Genomic DNA, 17967 nt, shown 5'->3' on the forward strand with positions numbered 1-17967 from the left:
CAGAGAATGAAAAGACACTCAGAACCCTAAGGTGACGCAGAAAGAATGAGTAAGATCCAGACTGGGCAACATAGCAAAACCTTATCTCTACAAAAAATACAAAAATTAGTCAGGTGTGATGGTGCACACCTGTAGTCCCAGCCACTCGGAAGGCTGAGGTGGAAGCATCACTTGAACCCGAGAAGTTGAGGCTGCAGTTAGCCAAGATCATCCCACTGCACTCTAGCCTGAGCAAGAGAGCAAGACTCTGTTTCAAAACAAAAACAAACAAAACCAAATGAGATATCACTTCATACTACAGTGATTACAATTATTACATATTTTTTATTAAAAAGGCAATAACAAGTGTTGACAAGGATGTGAAGAAACTGGAATCTTCATACATTGTAGTTGGGAATGTAAAATGCTGCAACTACTTTAGAAAACAATTTGACAGTTCCTCAAAAGGTTGAACATGGAGTCATCACAAGTCCTGTCTATTCCATTTTCAGCTATATACAAAGGGGTGTAAAAATATATGTCCATATTATACAAATATTCATTTGTACACAAATGTTTGTTTATATCAACATTATTTATAACAGTCAAAAAGTGGAAACAATCTAAATTTCCATTCTCTGATAAATGGATAAATAAAATGTGGCATATTCATACAATGGAGTGCTATTTGGCCATAAAAAGTAATAAAGTACTGTTGCATGTGAGAGCATGGATGAATTTTGAAAACACACTAAGTGAAAGACGTAATTCACAAAACAATAATGTATGACTCCATTTATGTAAAATATCAAAAATATATTTGTAGAAACAAGAAGTAAATTAGTGACTGTGTAGGTTTCGGGAGTTGGGAAGAAATGAGGAGTAACTCTTAATGGGTGCGGATTTCTTTTTTGGAGTGATCCAATGTTCCAAAATGGAATATTGTTCTTTGATCCATTTAATTTTTATAATGCGATGCAGTTGTGCTACTTAATTACTTTGCATGTTGCTATCTAGTTGTCTTAGCACCATTTGTTGAAAATACTATTATTTTCCCAATTGAATGGCCTATGTACTCCGGTTGAAAATCAATTGAACATAAACTGATTCATATAAAAGTTTATTTCTTGTCTTATAATCCTGTCTCAAGTGCATATAGATCCATTTTTATGCTAGTGAAAATAGTCTTGATTACTTCAATTTTGTAGTAACTTGTAGATTTTTAAATCAGGAAGTGTAAGTCCTCCAAATTTGGTTTCCATTTTCATAATTTTTTTCACTATTCTGGGCCCCTTAAATTTCCATATAAATTTTAGAATCAGCTTCTCAATTTCTGAAAATAAGTCCATTGTGATTTTGATAAGGTCTACATTGAACCTATGGATTAATTTGGAGAATACTGGCATACCAACTACAAAGTCAATCTATGAACAAGCATAGCTCCATTTTTCAAGGTTTTCTTTAATTTCTTTCAACAGTCTTCTGTAGTTTTCAGAATATGAGCTTTGCACATCTTATGTTAATTTATCCTTTTTGAAGCTATATTAAGTGGGATTTTTTCATTTTATTTTCAGTTTGTTCATTGCTACTGTAAAGAAACACAATCCATTATTGTATATTACTATTGCATCCTGCAAAGTTGCTGAACTTATTTCTAATAATTTTTAGATTTTTAGAATTTTTTAAATAAAAGATCATGTTGTATCCAAATAGAGACAATGTTGCATCTTTCTTTCCAATCTGGAAGCCTTTTGACTAATTATATTGCAAAAATTCCCTGTCTTGACTATAAATGATAATGATGAACATCCACATCTTGTTCCCGATCTTAGGGGTAAGCTTTCAGTATTTCATCAAGTATGATGTCAGCTGTGGATTTTAAGTTTTTTCTGTTTCTAGTTTGTGGAATATTTTGTGTAAGGTATGTGTGTCAAATTTTATCAACTGCTTTTTATTCATCTGTTAAGATGATCATGTGTCTTTGACTCTTTATTATCATGGTTTATTATTATTATTATGGAAATTTATTTTGGGAAGTTAAATCAACCTTGTTTCTGGGTTAATCTCACTTGGTTATGGAATATAATCCCATTTTAAAGCTGTCAGATTTAGTGTAATTGAATTTTGTTGACTATTTTTCAGTGACTGTATTCATAGAAAAAGTTGGGTCTGTAGTTTCCTTGTAATGTTTATGAACATCTCATAGACATTAGTTGGAAAGTGTTCCTTCATCCTTTGTATTTTTGAAAAAATTTGAGACAAATTGGTACCAATTCTTCTTTAAATTTTTGTTATAATTCAATACTGAAGCCAACTGAGCCTGATTTTAATTGTGGCAATGTTTTTAAATACCTAATCAATCTTTTTATTCCTATAGAGGTATTCAAATTTTTTCTTTTTTTCTGGAGTCAGTGTTGGTAGTTTGTGTCTTCTAGAAATTTTTCTATTTTATCTAAGTTATCTAATTTGTTGAAATATAGTTGTCCACAGTATTGCCTTTTAATTCTTTTTATTTTCATAATATTAGGAGTGATGTCTCATCTTTCATTTCTGATTTTAGTAATTTCAGCCTATCTCTTCTTTTCTCAGTCAGTCAAGTTAAAGATTTTTAATTTTCCTGATTTTATCAAAGAACCAACTTTTGCTCTCTCTGACTTTCTCTATTGGTTTTCTTTATTTACATTCTCTAGTTCATTAATTTCTGCTTTAGTTTTTAGTATATATTTCATTCTATTTGTCTTGGGTTTAATTTGCTCTTCTTTTCCAGTATCTTAAGGTATAAGGCTAGGTTATCGATTTGAGATTTTTTAAAAATATATAGGAATTTACAACTTATAAATATTTTCCTAAGCACTGCTTTACTTACATGCCATGAGTTTTGGTATGCTTTGTTTTACTTTTATTAAACACAAAGTATTGGTTAATAGCCCTAGTAATTTTCTTGTGATCTCTTGGTTATTTACATATGTAGTATTTAATTTCCACATATTTATGATTTTCCCAATTTTTTTCTCTCTACATTTAAAATCATTATATTCAGAAAACATACACTGCACAATTTCAATCATTTTAAATTTATCTGGGTTTGCCTTATCACCTAGACTGTGACCTATACTGGAAAATATTTCTTGTGCACTAGAGAAAAACGTATATTTTACCATTGTTAAATGGAGTGCTTTGCTGAAGTATCTTAGGTCTAATTCCTTTACAGTTGTCCAAATCTTTTATTTTCTTGTTTGCATGGTATATATTTTCCATTCTTTTAGTTTCAGCTAATTTTTTCTGTTGAATTTAAGAGTGTTTTCTGTAGACAGCATATAGTTTTATCTTTATTTTTATTCTCACAATCTCTGCCTTTTGATTTAATTTTTAATCCATTCACAATTAATGTAATTATTGATATAGTTGGATTTAGGTACACAATTTTACCTTGTTTTCTATATGTCTCATGTCTTTGTTGTTCTGCTGTTTCTCTTTCTTTTACACTGATGAATATTTTCTAGTATAATATTTAATTCCTTTAATCATTCCTCATTTTTTATAGTATTTTTTCATTTGTTCTATGGCTTACTATATACTTCTTAACATCAAAATCTATTTCACATTTATAATAATTTAATTCCAGTGATATATAAGAGGTTACTCCTATATAGGTCTATTCCCTCTTCCCCCTTTCTGTGCTATTATTGTTACATATGTCACATTTCGATGCGTGACAAACCAAATAATACAATGTTATAATTTTTACTTAAGATAATTGTACATCTTTAAGGAGCTAAGAGAAGAAAAAAGATCAAGCATGTATTTATAGTTTGTTCTATAAACAGAGACTAATAACTTTTTATTTATAATTTCTAATTCTCTTCATTTGTTCCTATGGATTTGTGTTACTATCTGGTGTCATTTCTTTGCCATCATACCGTTTTGCTTCCATCTGCCTCCTTTGTGTGGCTATTGTTGAATATATTACATTTCCAAATGTTACTAACTTTAAAAATATAATTTTATATATTGTTTTACAAAATTTAAAAATCAGATTATAGAAGGAAGAGAAATATGCCCTTATGATAGTTTTATAGTTACACAACTACCTTTATCAGCATACTTTGTTTCTTCATGTGGATTTGAAATACTGACTCAGGTCACTTGCTTTCCACCTGAAATTTTTCCTTTAGTATTTAAGGTATGCATACTGGCAACAAATTCTCTGTTTTTGTTTTCTGGAAATGTTTTCATTTTGCCTTTAATTTTGAAATACAGCATTTAAAACTAGTTTTCTGGACAAAGATTCCTGGTTGACACATTTTTTTTCTTTTGGTCTACAGTGAAAACTGCCTGTATTGTTTCCAATTATAAGGTAGCTGTTAATCATACTGTGGTTCTATTATATGTAACAAAACATTTTTATCTTGTTGTTTTCCAGAATTTGCCTTTATCACTGGTATTTATCATTTTTAACATGATGTGTCTGGATGCAGATATATTTGTGTATATCCAACTTAGAGTTTGTTGAGCTTCTTGTATATGCAGATTAATTTTTAACCAAATTTGAGGAATTTCAGCCATTAGTTTTTTCCTTCCTTACATTTTGGTAAAATGCCTCATATTTCTCTTAGGCGTTGTTTACATTTTTTTCATTTTTTCTTAGTTTTTCAGATTGCATAATTTCTGTTGATTTATATTCAAATTTACTGGTTCTTTCTTTTGCAGTTCTCAAATCTACCCTTGAGCCTTATAGTATATTTTTCCATTTCAGTTATTGTGTGCTCAACTCCAAAATTTGTTTGTTAGCGTTTTTTCATAGTTTTTACCCACTGATAGTCTCTACTTGTTAAAATGTTGTCACAATACCTTTCTTTACTCCTTTAACCAAGAATTTATTCAGGTCTTTGAACATATAATTACTGCTTTAAAGCACTGTCTGCTCATGAACGCTTTTCAAAGAAGACATATACACAGGCAACAAGCATATGAAAAAATGCTCAACATCACTAATCATTAGAGAAATGCAACTCAAAGACACAGTGAGATACTATCTCACACTTACCAGAATGGCTATTATTAAAAACCAAAAAACAACAGATGCTAGCAAGGCTGCAGAAAAAAGAAATGTTTATACACTACTGGTCAGAATGTAAATCAGTTCAGCCATTGTGGAGAGCAGTTTGGCAATTTTTCAAAGAACTTAAAACAGAAATACAATTTGACCCAGCAATTCCATTATTGGGTATATGCAGTATACTGTGAAGACACATGCATGCGTATGTTCATCATAGCGCTATTCACAATAGCAAAGACATGGAGTCAACTTAAATGCCCATCAATGGTAGGCTGGATAAAGAAAATGAGGCACATATCCACTATGAAACACTACACAGCCATAAAAATGAATGAGATCATGTCCTTTGCAGCAACATGAATGGAGCTGGAGGCCATTTTCCTAAGGGAACTGACACAGGAATAGAAAACCAACATTGCACCTTCTCACTTACAAATAGGAGCTAAACATTGAGTACACATGGACACAAAGAAGGGAAAAACAGCCACTGGAGCCTACTCAAGTGCAGAGGGTGAGAGGAGGGTGAAGAATGAAAACTGCCTATCAGGTACTATGCTTATGACCAAGGTCACAAAATAATACATACGTTAAACCCCAGGACATGCAGTTTATCCTTAGAGCAAACCTGTATAAACAAACCTGTACCCCTGAAGCCAAAATAAAAGTTAAAAAAAAATCGATGCACAGTTGAACATCACATCCCTCTCATAGGAGGCATTCTATTGCCCCCTTTGTTTCTATAAGTGGATTATACCTTTCTGTTTTTTTGCATGTCTCATAATTTTTTACTGAAAACTCAACATTTGTGATAATATATTGTAGCAACTCTGAATATTGATTTCCCTCCTTAACCTGAAGCTTGTTGCTGTTTGCTTTTTAATTTTTGAGTGACTTTGTTGAAATACTTTAGTAAAATCTATTTTCTCCCGCAATATGCAGCCTCTGTTTTCATTCCTCAGAGGATGTAGCCTTGGCATGTCCACAGTAAACAGGGATAACAAGGGCTTTAGCAGGATTCATTTTGCTCCTTTCCCTATTTTCTCTGTTAAGTTGTCCACCTCTACTGGTATCACACGGAGATTTAGCTTCCATACACTGCTGGCTTAATGCTCCATTGTTTCATCAATGTATAGGGCATAAATTGCTCCACAGTTTAACCCAAATAAATTCTGACTCCTTTGGAGAGCTAAGCTTTGAGGCCAATCTTCGAAGTTTATTCCGATCCCAAAAGAGCTCTTTTTAATTGTCTCTTTACCACGTTGTCTTTGGTAAACTTCTAGCTGGTTTGCAGTTTAGTTTGCTCCTCTCTTAGAGATACTAGCCTCCTCTTAATTACTTATCTCGAATCACCACCGTTTTCAGAGCATCCATAATTTTAAGCTTTCCCACACTATGTTCTATTCCAAATAAATTTGGTTTTGTTTTGGAGAGCTTCAGAGTTTTCTACTCTCTGTCTGCACAAAATCTCAGTGCTAATGCTAAGAGCAGGGATAGTCACTAAATTCTTTTGGAGTGACACTCCTGTTTTACAATTAGGGCATGAAGCAGAGGTGGTAATTTCTGGTCCTTATGTCTTGTGCCTCCTGGCATGGGACCTCCACCCATGCTCCATCTGAGGCAAAGGTAATTGGGGTCCAATTATTCCTAGTCTGCTGCATGTGAGATAAAACTTTTGCTTTATATATGGGGTTGGTGAAAACAAGTTTCAAATCTCTTGGAACTTTTGCTTTATGCATGGGGCTTGATGAAAACAAGATTCAGGCCTGAATTATAGAGCTCTACCAACACGGAGTTGGGAATTGGGGAGGATAAGAAATGTTAGCAGCTTTCCTCCCCTCAGAAACATGCTATAGTTCTTGACTAGAAGCTGGACATAGAAAGAGCTCTATGTTCTTGGCTGCATCCATTCAGAGTAGAGCTTCTGTCACACTAAACTGAGAGGTGATGAAAGGAGTGGGTGGTGGTTCCAAAACAATAGACTTACCATTTTTACAGGCTTTAGTAGATTTGATTCCATGAATATGAGTTCATTTGCTGTATGCCCTTAAGACAATTTCTTGAAACTTGGAAACATTTTTAACATGTAAGTTTCATCAACTATGATTATTTCACTAAGGAATGGGTTTATAGAATTCTTCACAGCATCATTCTGAAAGTTATCTAGTCATCACAAAATTTTTAATGCAAGTAGAATTATTTACAAGTTTGCCAAATTGTTCACAATATCTTAGAAAAAGCCCATAGATAAAATTTTCAAATAAAATCTTCCAACTGAGATAGTGAAAACTTTTTTATGAAATTATTTTGTAAAATCTTCTCATTGAAGTGAGTCTTCATATTATTTCAGTTCATAAAATGTTTACTATATTATAACTGACTGATCCAATATTAGAATATGCTCATTCTGGACATTAGATTTTAGCAAGTGTCTTATTCCATTTTTGCTGCTGTAACAAAATATCTGGAAAATTTATAAACAACAGAAATTTATTTATCAAGGTCTGGAGGCTGAGAAGTCCAAGGTCAAGGCGCTGGCATGTTTGGTCTCTATGAGGACTCTGCTTCCAAGAGGGTGCCTTGTTACTGTGCCCTCTAGAGGAGATAAATTCTGTGTCCTCACGTAGAAGAAGGCAGAAGGGCAAAAGGGCAAAATAGACCAAGCTCTGTGTGAAGCCTCTGAGGCCTTCTTATTCATATTCAACATGAATTTTGGAAGGATACAAACAAGCCATAGCAGCAATATATACTTTTTTGCTTTGTAAACAAATAAGAATAATATTGATCATCATTCATCTCATTAAAAGACAATTTTTCAATATAATTATACTTTGATATGTAATAATTATCAATATTTGTAATGTAATTATGTTGTTTTAATAAATTAAATGCCAGTGATAATTGTAAGAAAAATTCAGTCCTAAACGCATGTGTTAAGGAAGTGTGTTAAAGAACATAAGTCTCCATAATATGGAAACTTAATAAAACAAAAATTTAAATCTCTATATATTTTTCTTGTATCAATGTTAATAGGTGATAAATAAACTCAAGCATAAATATATTAGGTTAGGTTAAAAATATGTGAAGAAAGTTAAACAGTAATAGCTCTATTTTTACTTTTCTTTTAAGTTCAGGGGTACATGTGCAGATTTGTTATATAGATAAACTTGTACCATGGGGGTTTGTTGTACAGATTATTTCATCACCCAAGTATTAAGCCTAGTACCCATGAGTTATTTTTCCTGATCCTCTCCCTCCTTCCATCCTCCACCCTCTGGTAGGCCCCAGTGTGTGTTGTTCCCCTTTATGTGTCCATTCGTTTTCATCTTTAGCTCCCTCTTGTAAATTAGAACATGCACTATTTGCTTTTCTGCAGTAGTTTGCTAAGGATAATGGCCTCCAGCTCCATCCATGTCCCTGCAAAGGATAGAATCTCATTTCTTTTTTAAGGCTGCATGTATTCCATGGCATATATGTATTAATACCATATTTTGTCTATCCAATTTATCTTTGTTGGGCATGTAGCTTGATCCCATGTCTTTGCTATTGTGAATAGTTAATGGCGATCGTTTTAAGATAAAGAAAAATTTCCCTAAATAAAGAATTGTTTGCTTAAGTATTTTTTTACCTTTTTAAAACTGTGAAATATAACACATACACAGAAAAGTATGAAAATTATAAAACTTATAATGTAATGAATATCACAAAGCCAACACCTAAGTCATGTTTTAATAGCCTCCTAAACGTCCTCTTCAGTTCACACAACTTTCCTTCCCCATACTCACAATAGGTATCTTCAACCTAACCTATTGTAATCACTTTTTATTTTTTCTTATTATCTCACTACTAAGTGTGCATCCCTAAACATAAAGTTTAATTTTGCTTATTTTTGAACGTTTTATAAATAGAATTAAGCAGTATCTATGCTTTCTTGTCTTCTTTAATATTTTATCTGTTAAATACCTCCTTACTCACCTGTTTCTCCTATTTTCATCACTGTCTAGTATTGAAGGAATGTACCACACTTTATTTATGCATTCCACTTTTGTTGCACATTTGACTGTTTCTACACTTTAGTCATTACAAATAATGCTGTTATGTGCATTCTTGTATTTAATACACGTACCCAAATGTACATGGTAATGGATTTCATTAGGATATATGCTTCAAAAGTGGAATTGCTTGGTCCTAAGTAATATGTAATTTTAACTGGACAAGATAATGTTAGACTGTTTTCCAAAGTGCTTGTATCTATTTACAGATCCTCCTAAAGTGCACAGAAATTCCTAATGTTCTTTGTCTTCACCAACAATTGGTAGAATTTTTAATATTTGCCAATATAATGGGTATATCATATCTCAAAGTGCTTTCCATTGGATTTTCCTATTAATAAGATTGATCATCTTGTTTGTTTACATTTGAGTTTCTTCCTTTTCCAATGCCTGTTAATGCTTTCTGCTTAATGTTCTATGACAGTGGTTCTCAAGTAGAGGTAATTTTGCTCCCTACCTACTAGGAAATATTTGACAATGGCTGAATATATTTTTGGTTGTTAAAACAAGGAGGGTCCTATTAAAATCTAGTAGGTAGAGGATAAAGGTGCTGTTAAACAATCTACAACAGATAAGACAGACTCCAACAAAGAACAATCCAGTCCAAAATCTCAATAGTGGTGAAATAGAGAAACCTTTTCATTAGGTCCTCTGGCCTTTCTTGTTTATTTGTATTCAAATGTTGAGTTCAGGTCTTTCCTTGGAGTCACATAAGCACACATGCTGGAAATATCCTCTTATTTGTTGGTTTATCTTTTTATCTTTTATATGATGTTTTTGATAAATACAAATTTTAATTTCAATGCAGCCAAATTTATTTATATTCTCTGAAATGGTCAATATTTTGTGTCCTTATTGTATTTTAAGTCTTTAAATATTGGCCTTTTACATTTTGACCAAGAATTTACCTAGAATTGATTTTTATCTATTGTGTGAGAGAGAAGTCCATTTTTCCCTCATTAACTGAAAAGACCACCCATTGCTCATCCATGCTACCTGTTACAAATCAAGTGTCCAGTCTGTTTCTGTGGTGTAGTGCTTATCACGTTCTCCTAACAAATCAAGTGTCCATCTATGGAAAGGTCTGTTTCAGCTACTCTGTTCCATTTACCAATTTGTCTAGCCTGTGGCTAATACTACCCTGTCCTAATCTCCATCACTTCATAGGCCTTGATATCTGGTTGAACAAGTCCTATAATTTTTTTTTTATTCTTCAACCATGTCTTGACTATTTCTGGCTCTGCTCTTCCATATAAATCTCAGAACCTGTTTAATTTTAATTAAGATTATTGTTCTTGTTTTTTTTTTCTTTCTTTTTCTCTTTTTTTTTTTTTTTTTTTTTGAGACCGAGTTTCACTCATGTTACCCAGGCTGGAGTGCAATGGCGCGATCTCGGCACCCCGCAACCTCCGCCTCCTGGGTTCAGGCAATTCTCCTGCCTCAGCCTCCTGAGTAGCTGGGATTACAGGCACGCACCACCATGCCCAGCCAATTTTTTGCATTTTTAGTAGAGACGGGGTTTCACCATGTTGACCAGGATGGTCTCGATCTCTTGACCCTGTGATCCACCCGCCTCGGCCTCCCAAAGTGCTGGGATTACAGGCTTGAGCCACCGCGCCCGGCCCGTTCTTGTATTTTTAAAGCAGATGATAAATATCAAATCATTATAAGATGTCATTAGATAAATTCATAATAAGAATGAGAAAACTTTTACCTTTAAAGTCAGTATTGATAAAATGTTGAAAATTACACCCTTTGCAACTATTTAAACTTATAATTAAAAAGTTTAATGAAAAATGTGGATATTTCATCACAAATAAAGACCATTGTTCATCACACCTTTCTATTACGTGTGTTTAAATACATATCAGAGGGAGAAAGAGATATGATGGGAAAGAGCATATATAGTTAACAGAAACTATCCAATTAGAAATATGGAATAAATAATTCAAGTAACCAAGTAATGCAATAAAACTTCAGACACTGGTAAGTTTACCTCTCTGCAATGATTAAAACAAAAATGTGCTGAAATTAACACATATTATTATATCTTTATTGATTAGAGTAACTTTCCTATGAGATCACAAATTCCAATGGTCTTTGCATTTTAAGAAACTACTATAATGCACTTTCCATGAATTTATACATAGACAATTTTTGTCACCTTGATTTTTTTTACCCAAAGCAGAGCTTCATGTCACTAAGATCAACTTTGAGGTGATCACATATATTTCATATAACTCTTTTGAAAAATATATTTTTTAAAAATATTGTATAGTAATTATTATTTTTGCTTGTTCTTTAATATATATTTTTTTGCTCTCATTTTAGGTAAAGTATATCCGGGTATTTTTTAGGGAATCACCTTTTTCCCATTTTCAATCTACTTAATGTGAATAAAGATGACCCCCGGGACCCAAACATTGGCTAATCCCCTAGCTTGAACAACTATTAAGGATGAACATGTTTTCTACATCGTTAGACGAGATTCAATACTCAGGCTTTAGCTGAATAAGAAAGACTTATTTCTTCTGATGTTAATTTAGAATGATGATGGTAATGAAAAGACTGATTACTCACTCTTTGCCAAGAATTCTAAACTATTGAGTTAAATGTCTAAAACCCAGTGACAGGTACTATTACTATCTCTACCATACAGATGAAGAAATTGGCCCACAGAGATATTAAGTTGTCCACGTTTATAGTGGCAAATATGTGGTAGGTTGATATTTCAAGCTAATCTGAGCTAGAGCTGCTATTCTTAATTTAAGCCTATCCTGCTTCCAAAATCTAGGTCTGGAGCTTCTGGAGTAACTGCAGTATATAAGAAGGACAACTGGCTAAGAGCCAAGAGTTGGTGAAGGAAATATGGATCCAGCCAGGTCTGGGGTCAGCTCTGTCCCTAATCTCTTCAATTATATTAGCCAAGAATTCCAGTTTTCCCATAAATAAAATTGAGTTGGGTTTCTCTCCTTAAAACCAGTAATGTACTGGAGTGGGCTCAGATAAGCATGTGAGAACTGACAAATTTTCAGGAATTTTGCAAGTGTACTGATGACACATTTATAGCTTGAAATTGGCTGCAGAGAAACTATTTGCTTCATGGTAATTGGCAAATGTGAAAAACCAGAGCTGTTTTGTTTTGGATTTTTTCCAGTTTGTTTTTCTTGGGGAGGGGAGCAAGGTGGGGGAAAAGAGCCAGTTGTTAAAACGTTTAGCACTACTCCACCGTTTATGACCAAGAGAGTCTCTACAAGTACTTACAATAGACTATACTATCACATCATTTCATGCTAGGGCATTTCATTCATGAACATCTACTTTACATGCTTTGTCAATTTTCAAAACAAATTCCATTTTTTTAAAAACAGATGTCATAAACATTATCATCATAATGCAGTATTTCCTACACCTATAAATACTTCGATAGTTAGAACACACATGCAATACAAAACAAGTCGGTTAAAAGAAACTTTGGTTTAAACAAATTATTTATAACCAAACAAGTTGTTTTTATTTAGACTCACTAGGAATTGGGCACTGTCCTTCTCTTGTCCTTCAAAGAGTATAAGAAATGCTAATTTGTGTAAAATTCACAGAGCGGAGGTTCTTCACAAAGTATTTTTCTTCCCTTTTCACTAGTTCATTAAGGGCACTCCAGTGGAATTGTTTGCTTAGGGCATTAGGGCAAATCTATACAATGCTTGTGTAGATTTTTAAATAACTGATTGATCTTTGCAGTATTTTTGCAAAAAAAAAATAGTTTAAACATAATTAGGAGGAAACAAATGAACAAATCACCTTAGAAGATATTCTACAAAACAACTGGCTTGAACTCTTAAAATGTATATGACATGGGGCAGGGTGCAGTGGTTCATGCCTGTAATCCTAGCACTTTAGGAGGCCAAGGTGAGAGAATTGCTTGATCCCAGGAGTTTGAGACCAGCCTAGATAACATGGTGAGATCCCATCTCTACCAAAAATTACAAAATTAGTTGGGCATGGTGGCATGAGCCTGTGGTCCCAGCTACTCAGGAGGCTGAGGTGAGATGGTCACTTGGGCCCAGGATGTCAAGGATGCAGTAAGCTGTGTTCACACCACTGCACTCCACCCTGGGCAACAGAGCAAGATCCTGTCTCTAAAAAAACACATGTATATGACAAGGAAGAAAAAAAAATCCTGGGAATTTTTTTAAAGAGATATAAGATTTTTAAAAAGAGATTAAATAGAGACATGACAACCAATTGCAATGAATGATGCTTAATTGGAAATTGGATGGGGAAAAAAAAACAACAATTTTACAGCTGTCATACCCAATGTTTGGTCCCAAGAAACTACGATCTTATTAGAAATTCAGAATCTCAGCCTCCAACCCAGATATACTGAATTAGACTACAATTTAAACAAGAGTGTCAGGTGATTTCTATGTATACTAAGTTTTGGGGAAGCATTGCTATTACAAGCATTATTGGATATGTAGAAAATTTTGATACAGGTTGAATATTAGACATTGTTGATTCTATCAATTGTATCAGCATTGATAGAATTCTCTATATATGATAGTCATGTGTGATTATATAGGAGAATGCCCTTGAACTTAGAAGGTACATGCTGAAGTATTTAGCAATGAAGTGTGAAAATATTGGCAGCTAACTACCAAATGGTTCCAAAAAACAAATAAATATGTATTTGTACATTATATGCAGATATATAAATACAATAAAGGAAAAAGAGAAAGTAAATGTGACAAAATGTTAATTGGTGAATATAGGTGAAGAATGCATGGCTGTTCACTGAACTATTCTTGTAAATTAAAGAATAGTAAACTATTCTTGTAAGTTAAAAAATGTCTCAGAAAGTTGGGGAGGAAACAAAGGTATAATGAAGCATCTGTTTAATGGGTGGTCTAAGTGGTGACTGAGAAGTGTTTTGTTTTTTGGTAGTTGCTGTTTTAAGCTCACCAGGTAATTCTAATGTGGAGCCAGAATTGAGAGCATGGGGGTGAGACAAATATCAGATGGGGTACCTGGGCTTCTGAGCTTCATGTGATGTAAGGGAACATGTTTCAGAAAAGACGGAAATATATATTGAGAAAGAGAAAAGAAACCTTATTTAATGGAAGTACACATAACTCAGAAGTTCTATAATATCTCACTCTATACCGTAAATTAAAGGGGAAAGGTAGTCCTCTACTAAATTTGAAGAACTTTAATAGCTTTGAAAAGAAGTCTATGGGGTAGGGTGGAATAGAATTAGCCCCTCAGAAGGCAGAAGCCAGATCAGGAGGTCTGATGCATGGTCATTCAAATGACAAAAAGCACTGGAGTATACTTTCAATGTCATGTCTGATTTTTTTGTGAGATACTTTTAGAGTCAGACAGAACTACGTTTGAATTCAGAAACTGCCACTTATGAGAAGTTTTATATTGCTTAAGATATTTGGCCTCTACACCTCATTTTCTTTATCTGTAAACCCAGGAGACTAACTATACCTATTTGGCCAGTTTTTATGATGATTAAATAAAATTAGGCATGAAAAGTGCTCAGTATAACACTGCCATACTTAACAGATTATTCTAAAACATTGGGTATGTGAGTTTCTGATTTCTTATAACTCCACTTCATTTTTTAAAAGCCGTAATTAAACTGCAAATTTTCACAGTTCTAAAAAGCAAGTTGTGGAGGTCTTAAACATGACTAACAAATGTTAAGCCTGAAGAACTAATATTTGAGTTCCTGCTTTTATTTTTTTGTAAGTTTGGATACTCTTTGGACCTTGGATGAGAATAGATGCAGTATGTAGTCAGGATAAAGAATGTCCCAACCAACACAAATTATCCCAGGGGCTACCATTCGGTGTGCTATGACATTTCCTTAAGCCCTCTCTTTCTTCCCCAGAGAGGAAAGAACTAAGTTGAAGAAGTTTTACCCTTATAACCATTATAAATTTTCTTCTTCTTTTCTGAAATACACACACACACACATTAGCCTGTGTGTACTGACTCAAATATTCAAGTAAAGTATTTATTAAACTATTTAAAAACAATTTACTAGCAACTGGCTTTTCAAGACTTCAAATAAAAGGCAGGTCATAAATACATAGGCCAGACATTCTAAAGAAAGCTGACCAAAGTTTCGTTTAAAGTGGCCAAATCAGTTTCCAAGGCATCACTGGACACTGACTGAGAATAAATAATTATCAAATGATTCCATTCAATTGTTCACTAGAGAATAAAATGGCAGCTAGCCAAGAAAAGATGAGAAATTTCCATGTTCAAGCTAGCTACAGTGTTTGGAACAAATTTTTCTTCAGCAAATTTAAGAACAAATAAAAAAGTTTGTCTAAGAGAGTACACTAATCTCTAACGTATACCATAGGAGAAAGAATAAGTGCCTACTAGGCTTGCAAAGCAAACACGAATTGTACTCAGAAAATGTCTAGGGAATTCTTACTGTAAATATTAACAAAACTATGTTTTCTTAGCATTCTCAATTGGTTTAGCAGCTGTTGGCTTTTAAACTTAGAGATAATAATCAGAGTGATTATGTTGTCTTTTAAAATTCCATGGTTTATAAACATGTAAATAAAATATCTTTTAAAAGAGTCCAAAACCTTTTAAAATTCACTAGCAGGTTGAAGTTTAAATTGAAAAAAGAATAACAGGCAGTTTTATACCCCCAGACAAAAAAAGTAGGACTCCTGATAATTGTACTTAGTGCTTAAAGATAGCATACAATGGCAAATCATATCATAAGAAATTGCCTTTGGCAAGTGCCTCATACTGGAAGAGGACAGCTGGTGATTTAGATAGCACTGCTGTGGCTCCAACTCACCTATTTAATATGGACTATGTGACAGGTCTCAATTCGTCAAGCAGAAGCCCTGAAAAGTTTCACGGGTTGCACATTTAAATACCTAAATTTTATCATATTTTAACCCAAAACAAAACTACACACATTGTACAATGCTCTGTATGAACCTATACTTAGCCAGTTACAGCTTGCTATGAATGGTCTGTAATAATCTTACCCTGCATTTATCAGTTAATCATATGCATTTACTGACATTCATAAAGGTGGATATTCATGAAGGTATTACTTACAAATTAATCTTTGTCTAAGGTAAAAAGATTTAGGACCTCAGTTTTGGTTAACATAGGCTTTGGTAGATAGGTGTTCCTGGAAATATTGTAGGAAATATTAGGTCTAGCAGGAATCGAATTACACCTTCTGAGGTATTGAAGTATTTGCAAATAAAGAGGCTATGCAGTAGTTCAATGCCTATTTCAACTGAACTTGTTAGTTTATCTACAGTCTGGAAATTGAATCCTTTTCCGTAGAGTACAGAAATGTGTCAGGCAGAGGGAAAGCAGTTACAGATTTAACACAAATAAATGCTGTTCAGGGATTCCTGGGGTAGAACTGGCCACTATGTGAGAGACAATACTATGTGGTGTGTTCGGTGTTTAAGATTCATCAGTGAACAAAATGCTTTTGCTCTTATGTAACTTTCATTCTATAGGGAGGAATTAGACAACAAACAATAGATATATTAAACAAGTAAATCATATTGTATCTGAGCAATCATTGGGAGTATGGCAATAAGAAAGTCAAACAAAGCAAGGAAGTTTGGAAGTGTGTAAGGCATGCATGGGAAGGCTGACTACATTTCAAATGTAGTGTTCAGAATAGTCTTGTGTAAAACATGATCTTTTAGCAAGGCTGTGAAGAAATATGCTAACATGTGCTGGGAAAAGCAAGTATACAATGTGATTGGAGTAGAGCAAGCAAGTATATGGGTGTGTGTGATAGTTTGGCTGTTTCCCACCCAAATCTCATCTTGAATTGTAACTCCCCAAATTTCCATATATCATAGGAGGAACCAGATGGGAGGTAATTGAATCATGGGGGCAAGTCTTTCCCATGCTGTTCTCGTGATAGTGAATAAATCTCATGAGATCTCATGGTTTTAAAAATGGGAGTTTCCCTGCACAAGCTCTCTCTCTTTGCCTACTGCATGTCTTACATGTAAGACGTGACTTGTTCCTCCTTGCCTTCCACCATGATTGTGAGGCCTCCCCAGCCATATGGAACTGTAAGTCCACTAAACCTCTCTCTTTTGTAAATTGCCCAGTCTCAAATATGTCTTTATCAGCAGCATAAAAATGGACTAATATAGTAAACTGGTACCAGTAGAGTGGAGCACTGCTGGAAAGATACCTGAAAATTTGGAAGCAACTTTGGAACTGGGTAATAGAGGTTGGGACAGTTTGCAGGGCTTAGAAGAAGACAAAAAAATGTGGGAAAGTTTGGAACCTCCTAGACACTTGTTGAATGGTTTTGACCAAAATGCTGATAATGATATGGACAATGAAATCCAGGCTGAGGTGGTCTCAGATGGAGATGAAGAACTTGTTGGGAACTAGAGCAAAGGTGACTCTTACTATGTTTTAGCAAAGAGACTGGCAGCACTTTGCCCCTTCCCTAGAGATTTGTGGAACTTTGAGAGAGATGATTTAAGGTATCTGGAAGAAGATATTTCTAAGCAGCAAAACATTCAAGATGTAACTTGGGTGCTGTTAAAGGCATTCAGTTCTAAAAGGGAAACAGAGCATAAAAGTTTGGAAAATTTGCAGCCTGACAATGGAATACAACAGAAAATCTTATTTTCTGAGGAAAAATTAAAGCTGGCTACAGAAATTTGCATAATTAACAAGGAGCCAAATATTAATCCCCAAGATAATGGGGAAAATGTCTCCAGTTTATGTCAGATACATTCACGGCAGCATCTCCTAACACAGGCCCAGAGACCTAGGAGGAAAAAATGGTTTCATGGGCTGGGCCCAGGGTCCCCATACTGTGTGCAGCCTTTGGACTTG

At 34.0% G+C, this 17967-nt stretch overlaps 1 protein-coding gene across 1 annotated transcript in view; it reads right to left on the bottom strand.

Moving 5' to 3' along the window:
* CUNH12orf50 (chromosome unknown C12orf50 homolog) overlaps nt 1-17967 on the bottom strand; it is a 42266-nt gene that overhangs the window by 17382 nt on the left and 6917 nt on the right. The window lies entirely within an intron of this gene.

This window comes from Sapajus apella, unplaced genomic scaffold (genome assembly GCF_009761245.1).
Source record: "Sapajus apella isolate SASKATOON/1434 unplaced genomic scaffold, GSC_monkey_1.0 scaffold2, whole genome shotgun sequence".
NCBI classification, from domain to species: Eukaryota; Metazoa; Chordata; class Mammalia; order Primates; family Cebidae; genus Sapajus; species Sapajus apella.